At 35.1% G+C, this 24390-nt stretch overlaps 1 pseudogene; it reads right to left on the bottom strand.

Annotated features, from left to right (window-relative positions):
• LOC150027229 (uncharacterized) lies at positions 1–13540 on the bottom strand (annotated as a pseudogene).
• Positions 13541–24390: the final 10850 nt, after the last annotated feature.

The raw sequence follows: 24390 nt of genomic DNA, 5'->3' as shown, positions 1-24390 counted from the left end.
TTAAACATAATCAATACAAATTGTGTTGTTGTTAACATACTCAAGTATTGGTTTAACTTCATTGCAATTGATGAGGATATATACATGGGCAGAATGATATTCATCATCATTTAGCCAATATTCTTTGCATGATCCACTAGGACGACCACATTTGTTGAGAACGAACAATGTTGATTCAACTCCCTCATTTGAACTAGTCCGAGGATCATTTCTCAAACTTGTATTTGACAACAAGCTTACATGTTGGAAATAATGAGAAAAAAAATAAGTTATTTCACGGTGTAAGTGGAATGCACATATTGAACCTTCTACCCTTGCTAAATTAGCCACTGATCATTTTGCATCTCTCATCAACCTACACCACATGTCAAGTTTTAAGTATTGAACAATAATTATGAACAATAAAACTGAGGATTTGGTGATTACCTTTCAAATGGATACATCCATCTGTATTGGACAGAACCACCAAGTATTGCCTCAGTAGGAAGATGAATAACCAGGTGTTCCATTGAATCAAAGAAACCTGACGGGAAGATTCTTTCCAATTTACATATAATGATAGATATATTCGCTTTCATTCGATATAAATCATCCATCCTTAAAGAGTTACAACATAAATATATGAAAAATCGACTTATTTCAGCTATTGCATTCCAAACAAATTCTGGTAATGAACGAAATGCAATTGGTAGTAAACACTCCATGAAGACATGACAATCATGACTTTTCGTACTATGCATACTCTCTTTATCAATGTCTGCACACCTGACAATGTTAGAGGCATATCCATCAGGTATTTTTAACTTTGTAATCCATTTATAAATTGATTTTGCATCTTTTTTTTGTGAAAGTGTAGTTTGCCTTTGGCTTTCCTAACTTCCCATTTCGTAACTGAACCAATTCCAACATGTCCACAAAATTCAGCAACATCCATTCTTGCCTTGTGATTGTCCTTTGTTTTATCCTTGACATCCATCACAATATTGAAGACATTATCATTTTTTTTTTCAATGTGCATGACATCAAGATTGTGTCTTAGCAAATTGTGTTTCCAATATGGTAGATCCCAAAAGATTGATCTTTTTGTCCAATTATGATATTGTTCATACCCTAATAAGGTATCAAATAGACCATCATTCACCTTTGGAAAGTCTTGAATAAATTCCCACAATTGCTCTCCATTTAGGAAATTAGGAGGCCCATTCGACTTAGTCCTATTTTTCGTAAATCTCCTTTTGCTTCTCCTAAATGGATGATCAGTAGGCAAGAATCGACGATGACAGTCAAACCAACTACTTTTACCACCATGTGGTAATGTAAAAGCTTTCGTGTTCTCCATACAACGAGGACATGCTAATTTCCCTTTAGTTCCCCATCCTGACTGTTGAAGATGGTTGCTGCCCCTTCAAGATTGTGTTTGATGAAGACCTATATGTTGTGTTTGATGAAGACCTTTATGTACTTTTCATGTGTATTTTTGCTTTGCTTTAAGTATGTCTTAGCTAGTGCTTAGAGGTTGTCTAAGAGTGGCTTTTTGCTGAGTAACTCACCTCATAACCACTGGCCATGTGATAAGAACAAGCATAAGTTTTCTTAAACTGTTTTTCACATGTTTTACACAAAAACACGTTTACTGCATAAAAATAAATCTGTTCTTTTCTAAATAAACAGATTCATTCTCTTCACTGATGCCTTGGCTAAAGTCTTGTAAAAATTAGGTTTTGTGCATCAGGTATTTTGACTAAGTCTTCTTCTTTTCAAAACGACTGAGTTTTAAATTGTTAAACTTTCTCTGTTTTCGTTTTGAAAAATAAATCTGTTCATCTGTAAATGAATAGATTCTTTTTGTCTCTGGTGCCATGTCAAGCTTAAACGTTTTTCAGTTTTATCTCAGCACCAGAATGGTTGACTAAGTCTCCTCACTTAACAAATTCTCTAACTGTTTTTTGAAAATAAATCAGTTCATTTTATTTTCAATCTGTTCATTTTATAATAGCTTTAACTGTTTTTCAAAATTCTGTTATAAGCTGGCTTTCTATAAAATGCAAACTTGTTTCTGAGTTTAATATCAATTCAACAGTTCATACATTTGCAAAAACAAGTTTTTACAGCAGAGAATCAAAAGTTTACAAAGGATTAGCATTTGTTCTTCAAAGATTTCGAAAATCACAAAGTGCTTGTTCTTGGTTTGGTTCCAAAAGCTTGGTGTGAGGTGCAGCTACTGTTCTAGCAATCTTGCCTACTGGTTTAAGGCTGATCTTTGTTACCTCAATCAGGTGTAGTCGTTTCACTTCTTATTACTTGTAATAGTTTGGTTGAACCCTCTTCTTGATAGGTGTTCTTGGAGAGTGGGTGTGTGTGTGCTGAAATAGGTTTTTTCAGCAAGAGTACCTAAGTTCTTGTAGGTTTCAAGAACAGTGGGAAGTGTACTTGATTGTACTGTGTTTTAGTGATTTCCACCTGTTGTTGGTGAAGACTGGATGTAGCTCAGGTTGAGTGAACCAATATAACTGCTTGTGTTCATTCTCTCTCACTCTCTGCAATTTCGTTTCTGCATAATTGGTAAAACAGCAAAGAAATAAATCTGTTCAATTGAAAATAAATCTGTTCTTTCTGGGCACTGTGCATACTGTTCTTGATTTCTGAAAAAGCTGTTTGAATCTGATAAGAACATATATAATCTGCTAAAAGCCATTGGAACACATTGACTGTGATAGACTGCTCAAGAAACTGTTAAAGCAATTAATTGAACCTTAAACAATTGCTGAAAGTTGAAGCTTGCTGTTCTGTGATTCATTGTTCTTAATTTCTGGAAAATTGCTTGACATCAAGAAGAACACTCATAGTCTGTTAAAAGCCACTGGAACAGGTTGTTTGCAAAGGTCACTCAATTAATTAGCATGCTATCAATTGAACCTTAATCATTTGCTTGAAATTAAAGTTTGCTGTTTTGTGTTTCACTGTTTTTCATTCTGATATCTGTGTGTGTGCATCTGGAAAATCTATCTGCATGATCTTGTGATTAACCTTGCTGTATTAAAAGCTTTTCAAACAAAAACAGTGCTGAAATAAATCTGTTCATTTTCACATAAATCGATTTATTTTCTGTAAAACTGTGTTAAACACTGTTTCTGCGAGAAAGTTTTAAAAGGTCAATTCACCCCCCCTCTTGAACTTTGGCACTATTAAACCCAACAATTGGTATCAAGAGCTAGGACTTGTAGTTTAATCAAGTTTGTTTGTAATAATGTCTGAGTTTAATGTGCTTTTTGCTGAAGGTTCTGCTGTAAATAGACCACCTATGTTTAATGGAATGAATTATGCATTTTGGAAAGTTAGAATGAGAATTTTTATGGAATCCATTGATGCATTAATTTGGGAAGTTGTGGTCAATGGACCTTATGTGCCAATGCAGATTGTCAAGGATGAACAAGTGGAAAAGCCAAGATCAGAATGGAATGAGACTGAAAGGAGGAAGGCTCAACATGATCTTGTGGCCAAGAACATCATAACCTCTGCATTGACAATGGACGAGTTCTTCAGGATATCTCAATGTAAGTCAGCTAAGGAGATGTGGGAAGTCTTAGAAGTGACTCATGAGGGGACTGAAGATGTGAAAAGGTCAAGGAAACATGCACTCATTCAAGAATATGAGCTGTTCAGAATGCAACCCGAAGAGAGCATTGCTGATGTGCAGAAAAGATTCACCCATATTGTGAATCACCTCACTGGCTTGGGAAAAGAATTTGACAGAGAGGAGCTCAACATAAAGATATTGAAGTGCCTCGACAGAAGCTGGCAACCAAAGGTGACAGCTATCTCTGAAAGCCGTGATCTGTCAAAATTGGGAACTGCTGCACTGTTTGGAAAGCTGATGGAGCATGAGCTAGAGCTTAAAAGACTTAAAGAGCAGGAAACAACAGAGAGAAAACCCAAAGGTCTTGCACTGAAAGCAACTGAATTGGATGAGATCAAGGAAGAAAAAGAAGATGCTGAAGATGATGATACAATCAACCTTCTTACAAAAAGATTCAGCAAATTCCTGAGGAAGAAAAGCAAAAATAGGAACCAGCAGAAAAGAAGGTATCCTAAACCCAATGATTCAAATTCCTCTAAATATACTTGCTTTGGATGTGGCAAAACAGGGCATATCAAAACAGATTGTCCAGACAATCAAACTAAGGACAAATCTGCCAGCAAGAAATTTGAAAGGAACAAAGGAAGAAGAGCCTACATCTCATGGGAGGAAAATGAAGTATCCTCAACCAGCAGCTCTTCAACAGAAGATGAGGAGAACAATTTGTGTTTCATGATGAAGGATGAGGAGTCAAGCTCTGAATCAGTAAGTAATTTTTCTGCTGATTCTGATAACTATGATGATTTGCTTGCTGCCTTCAAGGAAACACATGATGAAGCCAATAGGCTAGCTGTAATATGTAATAAGCTGCAAAAGGTAAATAATGTGCTTGCACCTAAAGTAAAAATACTTGAGGAAGAATTGCATAAGGCCAAAACAGATTTGGTAAGCCTTGAACTGACTTGCTTGCATGCTTCTATTAAAAACTGTGAAAACTGCAAAAGATTGGAAAAACAAGTGGAATATTTGCTGAAAACCCTTTCCAATTTCACCAAGGGAAGAGAAAACCTTGAGTCTCTCCTTGGATCACAGAATGCAGTTTTCAATAAGAATGGACTTGTTTATACCCCTGGAAATACAACCAATGTCAAAAAGCTTTCAAGTTTTTTTGTTCCAGCAAAATCAGTTTTTTCAGCTTTTAAAAGTGGCAAAAAGGCATCTCATGTAACCTGTTTTTACTGCATGAAATCTGGTCATACATCTAGATCTTGCATTGCTAGAAAGCATCTTGTGCCTAAGAACTTAGCAAAATGGCTACCAAAGAGAAGGTTTTAATCTGTGATGGACCCTATACTGAAAAGGGTACCATTTGTATATTTTTTTTCTGTTTTGCAGATTGGTAGCAAGAAAAACCAGTGGTACTTGGACAGTGGCTGTTCCAAGCATATGACTGGAGATCTTACAAAGTTCACCAGCTTAAAGCTCAAAGCAGAAGGACATGTAACCTATGGTGATAATAACCGAGGGAGAATTTTGGACAGGGGAACTGTTGGAACAGGGAACTCAACAACCATTGAGAATGTGCTGTATGTAGAAGGACTTAAGCATAGTCTTCTCAGCATAAGTCAGCTTTGTGACAAAGGATACAAAGTGAATTTTGAGTCAAATTGCTGCACAATCTCAAGTAATTCATCTAGTAAGGTACTGTTTACTGGTAAGAGAGTGAATAACATTTATCTGTTGAATATCATGGAAACTAACTCTTCAAATGAGTGTTTGCTGTCCAGAAGTGATGAGTCTTGGTTGTGGCACAGGAGGTTAGCTCACATACACACAAATCACTTGAATAAATTGAAATCTAAAGATTTAGTTTCTGGTTTGCCTAACATTAAATTTCAGGACAACAGGCTTTGTGATGCTTGTGTGAAAGGTAAACAAATCAAATCCTCTTTCAAGTTAAAAGATATTGTCTCTACCAAAAATCCATTGGATGTGTTACATATGGACTTATTTGGTCCATCTAGAGTTGCTAGCTTGGCTGGAAATTTGTATGCTTTAGTTGTTGTGGATGATTACTCTAGATTTACATGGACTCTATTTCTTGCACATAAACATGATGCTTATTCTGCCTTTAAGAAATTAGCAAAAATTCTGCAAAATGAAAATGGTTGCTGCATCAAATCAATTCGAAGTGATCATGGGGGAGAGTTTCAAAATGCTAAGTTTGAGAGGTTTTGTGAGAAGCATGGGATAGCTCATACCTTTTCAGCCCCTAGGACACCCCAACAAAATGGTGTAGTTGAAAGGAAAAATAGATCACTAGAGGAACTAGCTAGAACTATGTTAAATGAATCTAAGCTTCCTAAGTATTTTTGGGCTGATGCTGTTTATACTGCAGGTTATGTCTTAAATAGGACCTTAATAAGACCAATTCTTAAGAAAACCCCATATGAATTGTATAAGGGCAGAAAATCTAGTGTGAGTCACCTTAGAGTATTTGGGTGTAAATGTTTTGTATTGAATAATGGCAAAGAAAATCTTGGTAAGTTTGATGCTAAATCTGATGAAGGTGTGCACATTGGTTATGCTTTGAATGGTCATGCATATAGAGTCTTCAATAAAAGGTTGCTTATAGTAGAAGAATCAATGCATGTTGTTTTTGATGAAACTGATCATAGTGTATCTAAAACTGCTGCTGATGAACCTGACAGTAATGAATTTAAATCTGTTTTAAATCAAAATGAATCGATTCATTTTGATACTGCTGATACACATGCTATACAAGAATCTACTGCAGCTGCAGGTTTGCCAAAAGAGTGGAAAACCCCAAGAGATTTAACACTTGATAATGTCATTGGAAACATTGAGAAAGGAGTGTCAACTAGAAAATCCTTGAACAATTTCTGTGAAGCAATGGCCTTTGTATCTCAAGTTGAACCCAAGAATTTGAAAGAAGCTCTCAAGGACAGCAACTGGATTTTAGCTATGCAAGAGGAACTAAATCAGTTTGCTCTTAATGAGGTCTGGACTCTTGTTCCTAGAATACCAGAGATGAATGTAATTGGAACAAAATGGGTATTTAGAAACAAGATGGATGAGCATGGAGTGATCACCAGAAACAAGGCTAGGCTTGTAGCTAAAGGGTACAATCAAGAAGAAGGAATAGACTATGATGAGACCTATGCACCAGTGGCTCGGTTAGAAGCTGTTAGACTGCTGCTTGCCTTCTCCTGCATCAAAGGGTTCAAGCTATTTCAAATGGATGTGAAAAGTGCCTTTCTAAATGGCTATATAAATGAAGAGGTATTTGTTTCACAACCACCAGGTTTTGAAGACCATCAACATCCAGAATATGTGTTCAAACTCCAAAAGGCTCTCTATGGACTCAAGCAAGCTCCTAGGCAATGGTATGAGAGGCTAAGTGATTTTCTCACCTCACAAGGCTATGACAGAGGCACATCAGATAAGACCTTGTTCATTAAGAAGAAAGGAGATGACTCAATTCTAGTCCAAGTATATGTGGATGACATCATTTTTGGATCAAACAATGGAGAATTGTGTGAAGCTTTCGTGAAAGTCATGAAGAGTGAGTTTGAAATGTCAATGATGGGTGAGTTGAACTATTTTCTAGGCTTGCAGGTCAAACAAATCAAGGATGGCATTTTCCTAAGTCAAGCTAAGTATTGCAAGGATTTGCTGAAGAAATTTGAAATGGACAAGTGTAAACCAATCAGCACACCCTTCTCAACAAGCTGTCATTTGGATCATGATGAAGCTGGAATTTCTGTTGATGAAACCAAATACAGAGGACTCATAGGATCACTACTGTATCTCACTGCCAGCAGGCCAGATATAATGTTTGCAGTGTGCATGTGTGCAAGGTTTCAATCTGCTCCTAAAGAATCACACTACAATGCTGTCAAACGGATTTTGAAGTATTTGCAAGGAACTAAAGAAGTTGGCTTGTGGTATCCAGGTAATATTTCATTAAGCTTAACTGGTTATTCTGATTCAGATTTTGCAGGTTGCAAAATTGATAGAAAGAGCACAAGTGGAACCTGTCATTTACTAGGATCAAGCTTGATCTCATGGCAATGCAAAAAGCAGGCTTGTGTAGCTCTTTCCACTGCTGAAGCAGAATACATTGCAGCAGGGAGTTGCTGTGCTCAAACTATATGGCTAAGACAACAATTGAATGATTTTGGTATCTTACTTAACCATATACCTCTGCTGTGTGACAATACAAGTGCAATCAACTTAACCAAAAATCCTGTCATGCATTCAAGAACCAAACACATTGAAATAAGGCATCATTTTCTAAGGGAACACATATCTAATGGAACATGTGATATTAAGTTCATTGGTACTGATTTACAGCTTGCAGATTTGTTCACAAAACCATTAGCCAAAGATAGGTTTAATTTTCTGCTTAATGAATTGGGTATTATAAATGTCAATTGTGCCTAGCAGTAAAAAATTAAATCTGTTTATTCGCAATTAAATGTGTTTATTTTCTGCACTGATATGCATTGATGACTAGGAAAGAGAATTTCTGATCTTTGACTGCTTGACTGACTTAGTGGGCATTAACCTCTGTACCTTTGACGGTTTTGGTCATGGTTATGTAACCGATTTGATGGTTTGGGTGCTCAATAAGAATTTGAGTGTATGCATCGTGACCCTAAATATTTGGTTCATATTTTCAAAGATTCTCTGCACAAATTCAGAGCATAATATCTTCATGCATATCCACTCATAACTGCCATATCAATCCATTTATTCTGCTATAAATCTGTGTGAATACTTGCTACCCACATTGGCCATTCTCTTTCTATTCTCACCATTTGAAATCAAGAAAAGAATTCAGGTTCAAACATGGCTTCGTCTTCAAGACAAAAACAGAAAAGCAAGGGAAAGCAAACCACGTCTCAAGGTGTGTTAGAAGGATGGTTCGCTGGAAATGAAGAAGGCATCAATACCTACATTCATGAAACAAGCAGGAAGCAGATCAACATACCCAAGGTGCTGGATTTCAACTGGCTGAAATCTGAAAAATTGGTAGAAACAAGGGTTGTGTTGAAGCACCAGAAACTGAAAAAGATGCTGGAATTAACGGGTAATGTTTATCCTGACTTGGTTAAGGTGTTTTATACTAACCTCACATTGGATGGGAAGAATGTTGTCTCTTATGTGAAAGGAACTAAGATGAAGATCACAAGTGAGGTGTGGAACTCTGTTGCTGGAATAAAATATGCTGGATTGAAAGTAGGCAAAGGAAATACCAGTGAAATTTCAGAATTCAACAAGCTGCAATATTATAAGAGTTGCATGAGGAATCCTACAGAGAGTATAAACAGGTTTCATGCTGGGCATTTGAACCTCACTCCACGTCTAGTTGCATACATCATAGCATGGCAACTGATTCCAAGAGGGACAAACCATGCTGTCTTACATGAAGAGGATCTCATTCTGCTATATTGCATCATGAACCAGATTAAGGTAAACTGGGTGTTCATTGTCAATGAACACATGCTCAAGTCAAAAAGGTTGGCTGATTACAGATTTCCCTATGCTATTCTTGTTTCCAAATTAATTGATTACTTTGGTGTTGATGTTACAAATGAGAGAAATGACCCTATCAAAGCTGTGAGTGAGATTGATACTTCAACTCTCACCAAAATGGGTTTTCACAAAATTGAAGACAAGTGGATGGTTCTCAAGGAGAAGGACCCTCAAGCAGAACATGAGGATGAGGATGAAGCTATTCCTATGGATGATGACTCACCTGCTACCCAATCTGAACATGAGGAAGTTGCTGCAAATGCCATAGTTGCCTATCAAGCTCCAGAATACCGTGGAGAACCAATGTCTATGTTTGAGAGGCAAGTGCTGTATCGTCTTGATGTAATGTCTGCAGAACAAAGGGCACATTTTGAGACTACTCATGCAAGGTTCCAACACCTTGATGATCAGATTGAAGGGGTTCAGGCACAACTTGCAGAGCTTTACTACAAGGATCAGTAGTTTTCTGCTTTTAATGCTTTCTTTATCAGTTTTAAAGTTTCTGTAATGTTGAACAATTTGGTTTTTTTTTTTTTTTTTTTTTTTTTTTTTTTTTTGTTTCTGAACTATTATGATTATGGTTTCTGCTTCATATCCCTATATTCCCTATGCTTATATGCTGTTTGATGAATCCAAAGGGGGAGAAAAATAGCTCACCATGCTAGGTGAAGCTAGCTGAAACAGGGAGTTAATTCTGCACCTTTAAACCAATTCTGCACGTTATGCAATGTTGCTGTTTTTTTCTGGTTTAAAATCTGGTGCAGTGCAGGTACTTAAAGCAACAAAGCTATGAGGTTAGCTATGGGGATTTGTATAAAATGCAAACTTGTTTCTGAGTTTAATATCAATTCAACAGTTCATACATTTGAAAAAACAAGTTTTTACAGCAGAGAATCAAAAGTTTACAAAGGATTAGCATTTGTTCTTCAAAGATTTCGAAAATCACAAAGTGCTTGTTCTTGGTTTGGTTCCAAAAGCTTGGTGTGAGGTGCAGCTACTGTTCTAGCAATCTTGCCTACTGGTTTAAGGCTGATCTTTGTTACCTCAATCAGGTGTAGTCGTTTCACTTCTTATTACTTGTAATAGTTTGGTTGAACCCTCTTCTTGATAGGTGTTCTTGGAGAGTGGGTGTGTGTGTGCTGAAATAGGTTTTTTCAGCAAGAGTACCTAAGTTCTTGTAGGTTTCAAGAACAGTGGGAAGTGTACTTGATTGTACTGTGTTTTAGTGATTTCCACCTGTTGTTGGTGAAGACTGGATGTAGCTCAGGTTGAGTGAACCAATATAACTGCTTGTGTTCATTCTCTCTCACTCTCTGCAATTTCGTTTCTGCATAATTGGTAAAACAGCAAAGAAATAAATCTGTTCAATTGAAAATAAATCTGTTCTTTCTGGGCACTGTGCATACTGTTCTTGATTTCTGAAAAAGCTGTTTGAATCTGATAAGAACATATATAATCTGCTAAAAGCCATTGGAACACATTGACTGTGATAGACTGCTCAAGAAACTGTTAAAGCAATTAATTGAACCTTAAACAATTGCTGAAAGTTGAAGCTTGCTGTTCTGTGATTCATTGTTCTTAATTTCTGGAAAATTGCTTGACATCAAGAAGAACACTCATAGTCTGTTAAAAGCCACTGGAACAGGTTGTTTGCAAAGGTCACTCAATTAATTAGCATGCTATCAATTGAACCTTAATCATTTGCTTGAAATTAAAGTTTGCTGTTTTGTGTTTCACTGTTTTTCATTCTGATATCTGTGTGTGTGCATCTGGAAAATCTATCTGCATGATCTTGTGATTAACCTTGCTGTATTAAAAGCTTTTCAAACAAAAACAGTGCTGAAATAAATCTGTTCATTTTCACATAAATCGATTTATTTTCTGTAAAACTGTGTTAAACACTGTTTCTGCGAGAAAGTTTTAAAAGGTCAATTCACCCCCCCTCTTGAACTTTGGCACTATTAAACCCAACACTGACAACATGCCATAAGCTGAAAAATCATTGATTGTCCACATCAAGCAAGCTCGCATGACAAAGTTTTCTCTTGTAGAGATGTCATATGTCATTACACCTTCATTCCACAAGTGGTTAAGATCATCAATAAGAGGTTGCAAGTAGACATATATTTTTTTAGTTGGGTTACTTGGTTCAGGTATGAGACAAGTTAGAAACATATATGGTTTGGTCATACACATTTCAGGGGGCAAATTATAAGGAGTAAGAAATACAGGCCAACAAGAATATGGGGATGTTGAAGCTTGGACATAAGGAGTGCACCCATCAGAACATAAACCAAGTCTCACATGTCGTGGGTCAACAACAACATTCAGATATATCTTATCAAAGTGCTTCCAAGCTTCCCCATCACATGGATGTCACAGTATGCCATCTTCTTTTTTGTTTTCAAAATGCCATCTCATTTGATTAGCAGATTTTACTGATGCATACAGTCTTTGTAATCTTGGGATGATTGGCAAATAAAGCATTCTCTTCCTTGGAATTTGTTTGTATCTTCCCTTCTTACCTTTAGGAGGAAAATACTGAGGAAGATGACAAAATTTGCATTCAGTTAAATGGTTGTCTTCCTTGTAATATAACATGCATCCAGCTTCACAACAATCAATTTTTTGGGCTTTCAATCCAAGACTTGACACAATTTTTTTAGCTTCGTAGTAGTTCTTTGGTATGAAATTATCTTTGGGAGCTACATCAACTAACAATTTTATGAAATGGTCTAAACATTTTTCAGGTGTATGCCAATTCGTTCTAGCTGCTAGTAGTCTGATGGCTATTGATAATTTTGACTCGGTAGCACCATCATAAATGGGTTCATTTGCAGCTGCTAACATATCATAAAACCTTTGGGCTTTTGCATTAGATGACTCTTCTACATATTCATCGTCGTTTTTCATGTGACTATAGCGACTTGTTATGCCATTGAACCAATGTTATCAACAAGTTTCATTCTTCCATGGCTACTGGATGCATAACCAACATTGTCCTCACTTGACATTGTTAAAATATATGGCCTTAAACAAGAGGGGGGGGGGGTGGGGTGGGGGGGGGGGGGGGTGAATTGTTTATAAGATATTTTCGAAAACTTTTGAAGGTTTAATGAAACTCAGTGAAGAAATCCAGAAGAGGAATAAAGTTAGCAAAGAACACAATCTGTTTTAAAGAGAAACACAGAAAAACAATCGGTTGTTTCTTCGATTCAATCAGTTGTTTATACTAGTAAAATTATAAACAACTTAAAAACAGAATTTAAAAGAAATCAGAGAAAGAGAAATGCACACAAGCAGTTTATACTGGTTCACTCTTACAACAAGAGCTACATCCAGTTCCCAGAAACCACTGGGTAATCCACTAAGCAATCAAACTAGATTACAAACACCACACACCAAAGTAGTGACCTTGAACCCCTCAAGAAACACACTTCCTTTGGCAAACAACACCAAGAGTATTGATCTTGAACACCTCAAGAACACACAACACTCCTTGGAAATACAACAATAGAAATACAGAAGATTGAGAAAAGGATTACACCTGATCAAAGTACAACTGAAAAGAATAAAATTGCAATCCTATTTCACTCTCACTTGAAAATCCAAAGCTTGATGTGAATCTTGAAAACTTGAGATCAAATTTGTCAAACTGAATTTCTCAAAACTATTTCTTACTTTTCAGAAACATATAACAAACTATTTATATTTCCAAAGATTGGTTAAAAACATTTAATGAAGAAGAGTATTAGTTAGAAATCATTTAAGACAGATTCACTATTCAAAACTGAATTCTGTTAGGATTTTTAAAGAAACAATCGGTTGAAAACATGAAACAACCGATTGATTTGGTTTGACAGTTAAGTCAACCAAGTCAAACAACTTTTAACCTTTTTCAAAACCCCTAAGAGCAAAACAACAAGTTGATTCGACAAAATAACAAGTTGTTTTTCACTTAGTTGAAAAAACATCTAATTTAAAAAAGGTTTCAATTAACATCAGTTTTAGATTCAACAAAAGAGTGGATCACACTTTAATCTACCCAGATCCCACCCCCACACAACAACAACATCAGCCTTTCATCAAACACCTTGGATTTGGATTCTTCAAAGCTCTTGATTACTCTTGATCAACAAACATCTCTTCTCCATGTTGAACCCAAACTGTGTAGTTAGGTTTAAAACCATATCGTAGCAAATGAGCCCTCACATGTGATGGTGGAATAATTTTCTCACAGACACACTTTATGCAAGGACACCTTATCCCTCCTTCTAAAGTATAAAAAGTTTGATCCATTGCCTTTGAAACAAATTCACTCACTCCAGTAATGAATTGTTTGCTAAGTCTCCTTGAAGGATCAAGTCGTTCATACATCCAATTTTGATCCATTTTTCTGCATAGAATATATGTATATAGTAGTGAATAAATTATTAGCCAATATAACATCACTCTATGAGTAGTGATATATAAGAATTATAAAACAAAACTATCATACCATATCACAATTCAGTTTGTAATGAACTTGATAGTAAGGATATTTTTCCCAAAATATGAAACACATGTTGGATCAAGAATGAATTTATCACTAGACAAATGAAAGAAATCGTGAATTCTTTCACTTATAAGATACCAAAACCGTGAATAGGTCAACCTCTGGGTGAGTTTAATTTTGTAGGCTATTTTTATTTTTTAATAACTATTATTATGTCTCTTTACTAGAACCTTCGAGCATAAGATTCTATTAACAAGAACCTCTTCCCCAGAAATTTTGTTTAGAGAAAAAGCTACTTTATAAACAGTAACTTGAAGCAAATTACTTTATAAATAATGCATAAGCCAAATTTCCACAGCATCCAATACAAAATTGGTGGTTTGAAGAACCAACCATGATGACAATGGAGAATCCTAACCATGCACTGTGCACATACCATACTTTCATTCATAAACTAACCACGCCCTTAAAATATACTAAAGAAAGCACATAATAATACATGTAGTTCTTTTTACCATACATATATGACAAATAATAATTAAAACCCGAATATTTATTCTTGCCATAACTTTATACTAATTAATAGTAATAATATATTATTAACTTAAATTTGAGCACTTTTATTATTATAATGATAATGGTAATTGATGGTTAATAAGCAGAAAATACAGGCTCAGGTGGTGTGAGAGGGATGCTATATCATGCCTCATACACTATTTTTCTCATGGGTGGGTCCCCAACTTATATCTCTATAATTACGTCTTTAAATGGTCAAGCTACAAATTATTGATCTTCATGTGAAACCACACTCTGTTTCATCTTATCCCTCTCATCATCTACCCAAATTTAATTCCTTTTTTGCAATCTCCCATTGGTAACTAACCCTTTCCATAATTCCCATTTCTATTTCTATTATTGTAATTCTCTTCCTAGGATAATTGTGTGTTTGCATGTTTAGGTTTTATACGCTAGCTTCTGGGATTAAGTTATTCCCAAACCAATTTAGCATTACATAATTGTAAAAGTACTTTTGTGATAGTTTTTTCTTCCAGTGAATATTTGTTTTTAAGAAAGCATTAAAAAATTTAATGATTTGGCTGAAAAAAAAAGTTCAACCAAGCATGCGCTTACCTGTGTATAGAGGTTTCACTGTACCACGTGGCTAAAGCGACTACTGAAGTGTGTAGGGTAATCGTGATTTGATACATAGTCTTGAAATGACACCGTCAAAGAAAAGTGGAGTGGGTCATAATTTTTTTAAAAAAATACTCTTGTAAAACTTAAGCTCATAACAGATTGCATTTATTTGAAGAGGCAAGTCAAATAGTTAGATTTAATAATGGCTTTTTAGAATCACACAAGGATTATTATCATAAAAAGAGAAATTAATTAGCTTGCTTATGAAAGTTTGGAATCATATAAGATGATAGGATCTATGTAGCCTTGCTTATTAGTCTAAACGCATGATATAGACAATGGTATTGTATAGAGGAAAAGTAACACATAACAATTGTTGAACCAAGTGGTGTTCAATGTTTTGAAGAATCCAAATCCTTTGAAGGATGATGAAGCCTCTGCTTTGCTTGATGCTGCTGTGCTGTTTTAGTCTTGTTCTGGGGTAGTTCTATGTTGTAATCAACACTTAGATTAAATCTCAAAGCAATTAGCATCTCAATTTTAACAAAGCAAAATGTTTTACAAACTAAGTTGAAACAACCGATTGTTTTGTCGAAACAACCGATTGTTTACACTTAGGTGTTTTGAGAAAGTTTGAAAACTGTTTTTGAATGGTGTTTTTGTTAAGTAACAAAACAACCGATTGATTCGAGGAAACAATCGATTGTTTGTTTTAAAACCATAACAGAAAAACTGTTTTCTTTGACTGAGCTTTAAATGCTTTAACTGAATAAGCTCCAGTCATTAAATGCTTTGACCAATCTATTTTAAATGCAATTAAGAGTTTGTTAAGATTTGATAACAAACTATATTCTTAGATATATTCTGAAAAACAGTTTTGATATATTAAGAATCTTGAAACAAAGTTTTCATAGAAGAAGAGTTTTTCAAATATTCTGAGATTGCAAAAGAGTTGAGAGATTGATCAAAGTGCTGAATAGGATTCTCTTGTATTGATTTCAGATATTCATCTGTAACAAGTGTAATCTGTGTAAGCTGCTGAACAATTCTGTTTTGTATGTGTTGCTGAGATTGGCTGTGTGTTCTTGAGGTGTTCAAGATCAACAATCTTAGTGTTGGCCAAGGAGAGTGTGTTTCTTAAGGTGTTCAAGGTCATTCTCTTGGTTGTTGTTGTAAGTGATCAAGGTGTGGTTGCTTAGTGGATTTCCTCAGGGTTTCTGAGAAGACTGGATGTAGCTCTGGGTTGGAGTGAACCAGTATAAACAGCTGTGTACAATCTTTCTATCCTTAACTCTTTAATTTCAGTTTGTTTGTTGTTTGCTGGTATAAACAACCGATTGTTTCGAAGAAACAACCGATTGTTTTTCCTGGTATTATAGTTTTGCTTGCTGTTTTGGCTAACTGAATTGCTGAATCAATTGGTTTCTGAAATAAGTTCATTCTAGCTGTGAAAAGTTTGCGAAAACCCCTTTAAACCATTCACCCCCCCTCTAGTTTAAAGCTATCTTTTCTAACAATTGGCATCAAGAGCTTGGTTCTTGTAAGTCATTCAAGTTGATCCTAAAAATCTTTCAAAATGGCTGATAGACTACCTTTTGGGGAAGGTGCCTCAATAAACAGACCACCTTTGTTTTGTGGTTTGAATTACTAGTTTTGGAAAGTTAGAATGAAAATATTTATGGAATCTCTTGACAAAGGAATTTGGGATGCAATTGAAAATGGTCCTTTTATTCCAACATTTGAAAAAGATGGTTCTGTCATTGAGAAGCCATGGTCTCAATGGACTGAAGCAGAAAGTAGAAAGGCCAAATTCGATTGCATTGCCAAAAATATTATAACCTCTGATTTAAATTCTGATGAGTTTTTCAGGGTCTCACAATGCAAGTCATCAAAGGAAATGTGGGATACTTTGGAAGTCACTCATGAAGGAACAAATGAGGTGAAAAGGGCTAGAAAGCATGCTCTCATCCAAGAGTATGAGATGTTTAGAATGCTGAAAGGTGAAACCATAGCTGAAGTGCAGAAAAGGTTTACACACATCATCAATCACCTTATGAGCCTTGACAAGACGTTTGGTAAAGAGGAGCTGAACATCAAGATCTTGAAATGTCTTGATAGAGCTTGGCAACCAAAGGTAACTGCTATTTCCGAATCTAAAGATCTAACATCATTAAGTGTTGCCTCTTTGTTTGGAAAGCTTAGGGAACATGAGCTAGAGATGAATAGACTCAATGTTCAAGAAAGTGAAGATAAGCACACAAGGAGCTTAGCCTTGAAAGCATCCAAACATAAGGGAAAGCAAGATTCAAGTGATGATAGTGATGAGGAAAATCTAAGTTTGCTGTCAAGAAAATTCAGCAAATTCCTCAAGAGAAGCCGCAACAAAGACAACAACAAGGATAGGTATGGAAACAAGAAACCCAATGAATTTAATTCAAATAACTATACTTGTTTTGGTTGTGGTGAGCAAGGTCACATAAAGGCTGATTGTCCCAACAAGAGTAAAGAGAAAAAGACAAGCTACAAGGAGAAGAAAGGCAAAACAAAAAGAGCCTACATAGCTTGGGATGAAAATGAAGTGTCATCATCAAGTTCTTCATCAAGTGAAGATGAAAAAGTCAACATATGCTTAGTTGCTGAGGATGATGATGATGATTCATGCAGTTCAAGTGAGGTAAGTTCATGTGCTTCCTTAAATGAACAAAACTATAGTGAATTGCTTGAAGCTTTTCAAGAAACACATGATGAAGCTAATAGATTGGTTCTTTCAAACAATCGATTGAAAGATCTTAACAATGGGCTTGAAAAGAAAGTTAGATCACTTGAAGAGGAACTGAGAAAAGCAAAAAATGATTTTGAAAAACTGGAAAAAGATTTCAAAAATGCCTCTTGCAAGTGTGATACTCTCAATTGCAAAAATTTTGAAAATCTTGAGAAAAAGGTTCACTATCTTGTTGAAACTGTGGACAAGCTTTCAAAAGGAAAGTCAAACTTTGAGAATGTCCTAGCATCTCAAAGCTGTGTTTTTGGAAAAGCTGGTTTAGGCTTCAATCCACAGAACAAGCAAGATAGATTTTCAAAAAGTTTTTTGAGAAAATCTGAAAAACAACCGATTGTTAAGACGAAACAACCGGTTGTTACATGCTTTTACTGCATGAAGAAAGGCCACTATGTTAGATTCTACAAAATTAGAAAATATTATATATGTTCCTAAAGGTTTTATGAAATGGATTCCTAAGGGATGTGATGATTCTAACAGCAAAGAAAAGCCAAGTGGACCCAAATTTGTAAGGGGACCAAATCTTGCAACTTGAATTTGTTTATGCAGGAAAAATGAAGAGAAAAGGAAGACTTGAGCCTTCTGATCAAGCTGTTGAAGAAAAAGGGCAGTCATTGAAGATGAATCAATGCTGTGCAAAAGGTCAAAACAGTGAAAAGAAGTTTTCTTGATCAACAAGCATTTGGCTCATTGAAGAAACAACACAAGGATAAGACCTTCCTTTTGTTTGCTCTCAATTTCTGTTTCAAATTTTTTTCTTATGATTAATTGTCTTTCAATCAATGTCATGTGCCTTAATCTGTTTCTGTGTATGGTTAAAAATTGAAAAATCAAGTTTTAACTACTGCAGAAAAACAACCGATTGTTTCTTCGAAACAACCGATTGTTTTGAGTATGACAGAACTGTGTAGAAATTGATTTAACTGATTTTTGAATTTCTAGCTGTTGCAGATATTTTTCAAAGGGAGAATTTTGGTCAAAGGATCTGTGTTGAAAGCTGATCACGTTCAGAAAGGATTTACAACAGTCATAAAGGAATATATTCCAAAATCTTGGAAAATCAAAAGCCTTAATGACTAGTCAAAGATCACATGTGAAGACCATGTGATTTTCAGCTTTTTCTGACATTTTTAGTGCAGAACAGAGTCAAGTCCTCTTTTTGAAAATCAGGTACCCATTGAATGAAATTAAATTCAATTTGATTCTCTTACTGCTATAAAATCAGGTGCAGATTTCTTTCAACAAGAACAACCAATTGCAACATCTCTTGCACTATCTCTTGAAAAATCTGGGTTTTCTGCTCTCCTCTGTTTTCATCTCTGCTATCATGGAATCAACTCCTCTCACTGCTAAAAGAGTCAAAACCAGAGCTGTAAGGTCTGGAGGAAGGCTTGAAAGCTGGTTTTCTGGTGACACCGAGCTCATTGAGAAGTATAGATATGAAACAAGTGTCAAGAAAATAAACAACCCCAAGGTTGTGTGCTTCAACTGGATGAAGGATCAAAAGCTTGACAATGTGAGGAAGCTTCTCAAAGACCAGTCACTTAGAAAGTTTCTGGAGCTCAAAGGTAACATATATCCAGATTTGGTGAGAGTTTTCTACACCAACTTGAAGTTTGAGGGAAACAACTTGGTCTCTCATGTAAAAGGCGTGGAGATGGAGATAACCCATGAGGTTTAAGCTGTTGTAGTTGGACTCAAGTTCTCTGGACTGAGAATCAACAAAGGAAACCTTGGCGTGGTAGAAGATTTCAACAAGATTCAGTTCTACAAAAGTTGCTTGAAGAATAATCAAACTCAAGTTAGCACTTGTTCGGTTGGTGGCTTGAAGCTAGATGAGAGGCTGCTTGCTCTCATTGTAACGTGGATCCTAACTCCTAGGGGGAGCAATCACTCTGTGTTGACTGAAGAAGATCTGGTTTACATCTTCTGCATTACCAAGAAAGTGAAGATCAATTGGATTCACATAATCAAAGAACCCTGCAAAAAGCCATGAGGTTAGGTGATTACCATTATCCCTATGCTGTTTTAATATCTAAGTTTCTACTCTATTTTGAAGTTAATCTTGAAGATGAAACTTCTGAGCTGGTCAAGTCAACTCAAGAGTTGAACAATGGATCACTCAGCAAGATGGGCTTCACAAAAATAGGTGGAAAGTGGTTAAGTAAGGATGGTGATCATGGTGCCTCATCAAGTGGTGCTGCCAATCTTGAACCAGATGAAGCTGCTGATATGGATGTTCAACATGAAGATCCAACTGGAGTTTTTCAAGATGCTGGACCTAACACTGAAGATGGAAATCAAAGAGAAAGAATGCAAACCATGTCACCTTTTGAAAGACTCATGGTGAATAGGCTTGATAGCTTTGCTGAAAATCAAAGGAGCCTTTATGATCTGTGTGTTAGCAACTTTCAAAGGATTGACACAAGGTTTGACAACATGGATGCAAGGTTTATGACACTGGACGAACAGATTGAAGTTGTCCAGAATCAGATCTTTGATCTTCAGTTTGCTGATGAAGAAGATTGAAGAAAAACAACCGATTGAAAATCGAAACAATCGATTGTTTTTGCATGTTCTCGTTTCTGGTTTTTAAAATTTCTTTCCTTCTACTGTTGCTGTTTTATTCTGACGTAATGTGAACAATGTTTCTTTTTATCTCTTATCTTTGTCTATTTATGAAGACAAATAGGGGGAGATATATGCTGTGTTTGAAGTTTGTTAATTTTCTGTTTTTCATAGTGTTAAAAACATGAGTAACATGAAGTTTGGCTCTGATATTAACTGTTTTAAGCTTTAAATTGTTTATCTGTATACTAACAGAATATCAGAAAGTTCAAAATATTGCTCAAAGTTCTTTTGCAGAAACTGCTTCAGATTTAATCAAGAACAACACAAGCATCAGGGATTTGTCTTCATCAAATAGAGGGAGATTGTTGAACCAAGTGGTGTTCAATGTTTTGAAGAATCCAAATTCTTTGCAGGATGATGAAGCCTCTGCTTTGCTTGATGCTGCTGTGCTGTTTTAGTCTTGTTCTGGGGTAGTTCTATGTTGTAATCAACACTTAGATTAAATCTCAAAGCAATTAGCATCTCAATTTTAACAAAGCAAAATGTTTTACAAACTAAGTTGAAACAACTGATTGTTTTGTCGAAACAACCGATTGTTTACACATAGGTGTTTTGAGAAAGTTTGAAAACTGTTTTTGAATGGTGTTTTTGTTAAGTAACAAAACAACCGATTGATTCGAGGAAACAATCGATTGTTTGTTTTAAAACCATAATTTTGACTGAGCTTTAAATGCTTTAACTAAATAAGCTCCAGTCATTAAATGCTTTGACCAATCTATTTTAAATGCAATTAAGAGTTTGTTAAGATTTGATAACAAACTATATTCTTAGATATATTCTGAAAAACAGTTTTGATATATTAAGAATCTTGAAACAAAGTTTTCATAGAAGAAGAGTTTTTCAAATATTCTGAGATTGCAAAAGAGTTGAGAGATTGATCAAAGTGTTGAATAGGATTCTCTTGTATTGATTTCAGATATTCATCTGTAACAAGTGTAATCTGTGTAAGCTGTTGAACAATTCTGTTTTGTATGTGTTGCTGAGATTGACTGTGTGTTCTTGAGGTGTTCAAGATCAACAATCTTAGTGTTGGCCAAGGAGAGTGTGTTTCTTGAGGTGTTCAAGGTCATTCTCTTGGTTGTTGTTGTAAGTGATCAAGGTGTGGTTGGTTAGTGGATTTCCTCAGGGTTTCTGAGAAGACTAGATGTAGCTCTGGGTTGGAGTGAACCAATATAAACAGCTGTGTACAATCTTTCTATCCTTAACTCTTTAATTTCAGTTTGTTTGTTGTTTGCTGGTATAAACAACCGATTGTTTCGAAGAAACAACCGATTGTTTTTCCTGGTATTACAGTTTTGCTTGCTGTTTTGGCTAACTGAATTGCTGAATCAATTGGTTTCTGAAATAAGTTCATTCTAGCTGTGAAAAGTTTGCGAAAACCCCTTTAAATCATTCACCCCCCTCTAGTTTAAAGCCATCTTTTCTAACAACAATGACAATAACACTGTAGTAAGCAACATATGTATCCTTTATATAATGTAGATAGATTAATCTTAAATAATTAATATTTGTATAAGAAAAATAAATACTAACCATGTTTGTGTTCAATGCATTGAAGTGTGGTGGTGATTAGTTTTGAATAATTCATACAAATATCATGTTTAAAAAACATTTTAATTGTGAGTTTATATATGATGTTGAGTAAAAACAAACAAAATAAAACAGATATTATTATCTGATGTTGAGTAAAAACAAACAAAATAAAAGCATATGTATTATTATGTAAGAGTTGAAATGGGTATGTGGAAGTGGTCCAAAACTCTGTTAATCACCCAAAAAGCAAAGACTCAGGTTGCCACAAATGCTACATGTCAGTTTCCCTCATACTCTCACACAACATGTTTATCAGAATTTACCAGATAAGTAGATAAGATCAACTCTTTTTCAACTCCTTCTTTCACTTTTTCCCACTTTTGCTTAAACATTTCACCCCAGTTACTCATCTTCTTAATGTTCTTCCTCTTTGCCCTAACTATTATTCGTATTTTGCAAAAGCTTACAACAACATCGCCAAATCAGAATCTCACATAAAATAGATTTCGTAGAAATCAAGTGGGGTTGGGGGCTCCACGCCCTGCTCTATTCACCTTTTCATCCACAACTTTCAATCTTCATGGCAGATTAAGATTCCCACATAACCAAACACAACACCCTTCTTATTTTCAAAACTCAAAACTCACAAATAAAATAGTTTTAAAACAATCAAATTGTCAATACATTTGTCTTCTTTAATTTTGAAAGAATATTTTAATTAGTATTTATATATATATATATATATAAGTATGTTAATTTAATATAATCATTATCCTAAAATCACGTTTAATGAACCATTGCCAGCTTAATATGTGATACTACTTTATTAGTTATTGTTATTACTTGTGAAACTTTGATTTTCTTGAAGTTGTAAGTACATGCTTCTGAACTTACTATTATTTCTCAATGCTAATTAACTTTTACATTTGACTGGCCAAGAGAATGAACACATTTTCCATATACAATTATTATTCTTAATTTGAGTGAAAGGAGTTTAGAATATATTTTGCAGAGATGATTAAAACAAGTGACTAAGTAAGAATAAACAAAGAACAGTGTCCATAAATTAATGGGAGGTAGTGTACAGAACCATGGTTTGACTTAAATGTTGAGAAGTAACTGGATTTTGAGTATGAGAGGGCTAGGAGAGTGACAAAACTAAAGACAACAAACAAGAGACTAACTCACTCGACTAGCAAGCAGTACTGAGTGACCCAGGGTGAATACAGAACCCAATGGACAGGGGAACTAAAAGTTTGAAATAATTCCCAATATTCAAGGATAAACATAACAAGAATTGGAGATATTGTCCCTTCCAAAATGCTACCAACATATACAAGCAATGAACAGTTACAAAACACATAGAGGTAGAAACAGATTAAAATTATGGTGAAACAAATTCTCTAATATCTCATTGTCTCAAAAGAGAAAAAGTATCTTATAAAGGATTTACCTCTCCACGAAATTGGCTTATACCACTGAGAAGGAAATAAGGTGTTACCTTCAAACCACTAAAAATCAATAACATGATGTTAGGGAAAAACCGAGAGTAGGAATCAAAAATAAAATTACACAACACAAAAAGAAAGGAATCGAGATGAAAACCTAGGGGAAAACCCACAAAGACTCGCAAAGATTGAAAACGGAAGGAAATGCGGAACTCCCATTTGCGTTCTCACGGTGGCACGACTACTCCATCACGGTGGCACACACTGCTGCTCAAGCTTAAACACTATGAACAATGACTACTCCCTGTATGAACGGTGACTCGAAAATGCATTAATATTTTCTCAAAATGATTTGAAACTTGGAAATGCTACGCTCGCTCTGAAAAGGGTTGAATATTTTCTCAAAATGATTCGAAACCTTAATAATTAAGAAGTTTTCAAATAAATAAAAATTAATTATTTGTGTGTACTTCACCTTCAGAGTTTCATTATTTATTTAAATTTAATTTTAAAATGTTGTGGGCTAAACCTTCAAACTTTTAAATTTTTATTATTTTTATGCTTTTAAAAGTGGTCGTTTCACCAACGCAACCCTTTTTTTTTATTTTTCTAAGTTTGTGTTAGTATAACACACGCTTTCTCACATTTTATTTGAATTTTTTTAATAGTGAAGGCTTATTTGACACTATTTAGTGTCCATCTACCACCTTCACTTTTTTTTTGCGATGGCACGCACTACTGCTCAAGCTCAAGCGCTAAGAACGGTGAATATTCCCTGTATGAATAGTGACTCAAAAATGCATTAATATTTTCTCAAAATGATTCGAAATGTTAACAATTAAGAAGTTTTCAAATAAATAAAAATTAATTATTTGCGTGGGCTTCACCTTCAGAGTTTCATTATTTATTTAAATTTAATTTTAAAATTTTTAGCGTAGGCTAAACCTTCATACTTTTAAATTTTTATTATTTTTATGCTTTTAATAATGGTCGTTTCACCAACGCAACCTTTTTTATTTTTATTTTTAAGTTTGCTTGAGTATAACCCACGCTTTCTCACATTTTATTTGAATTTTTTTAATAGTAAAAGCTTATTTGATACTATTTAGTGTCCACCTGCCACCTTCACTTTGTTTTGCGGTGGCACGCGCAACTCCATCACTGTGGCACACACTGCTGCTCAAGCTCAAGTTTTATGATCAGTCACTACTCTCTGTATGAATGGTGA

Source organism: Phaseolus vulgaris, chromosome 6 (genome assembly GCF_051622355.1).
Source record: "Phaseolus vulgaris cultivar YP4 chromosome 6, ASM5162235v1, whole genome shotgun sequence".
Classification (NCBI taxonomy): Eukaryota; Viridiplantae; Streptophyta; class Magnoliopsida; order Fabales; family Fabaceae; genus Phaseolus; species Phaseolus vulgaris.
Note: the sequence above shows the minus strand (reverse complement) of the source record. Positions and strands in the feature narration are given on the sequence as shown.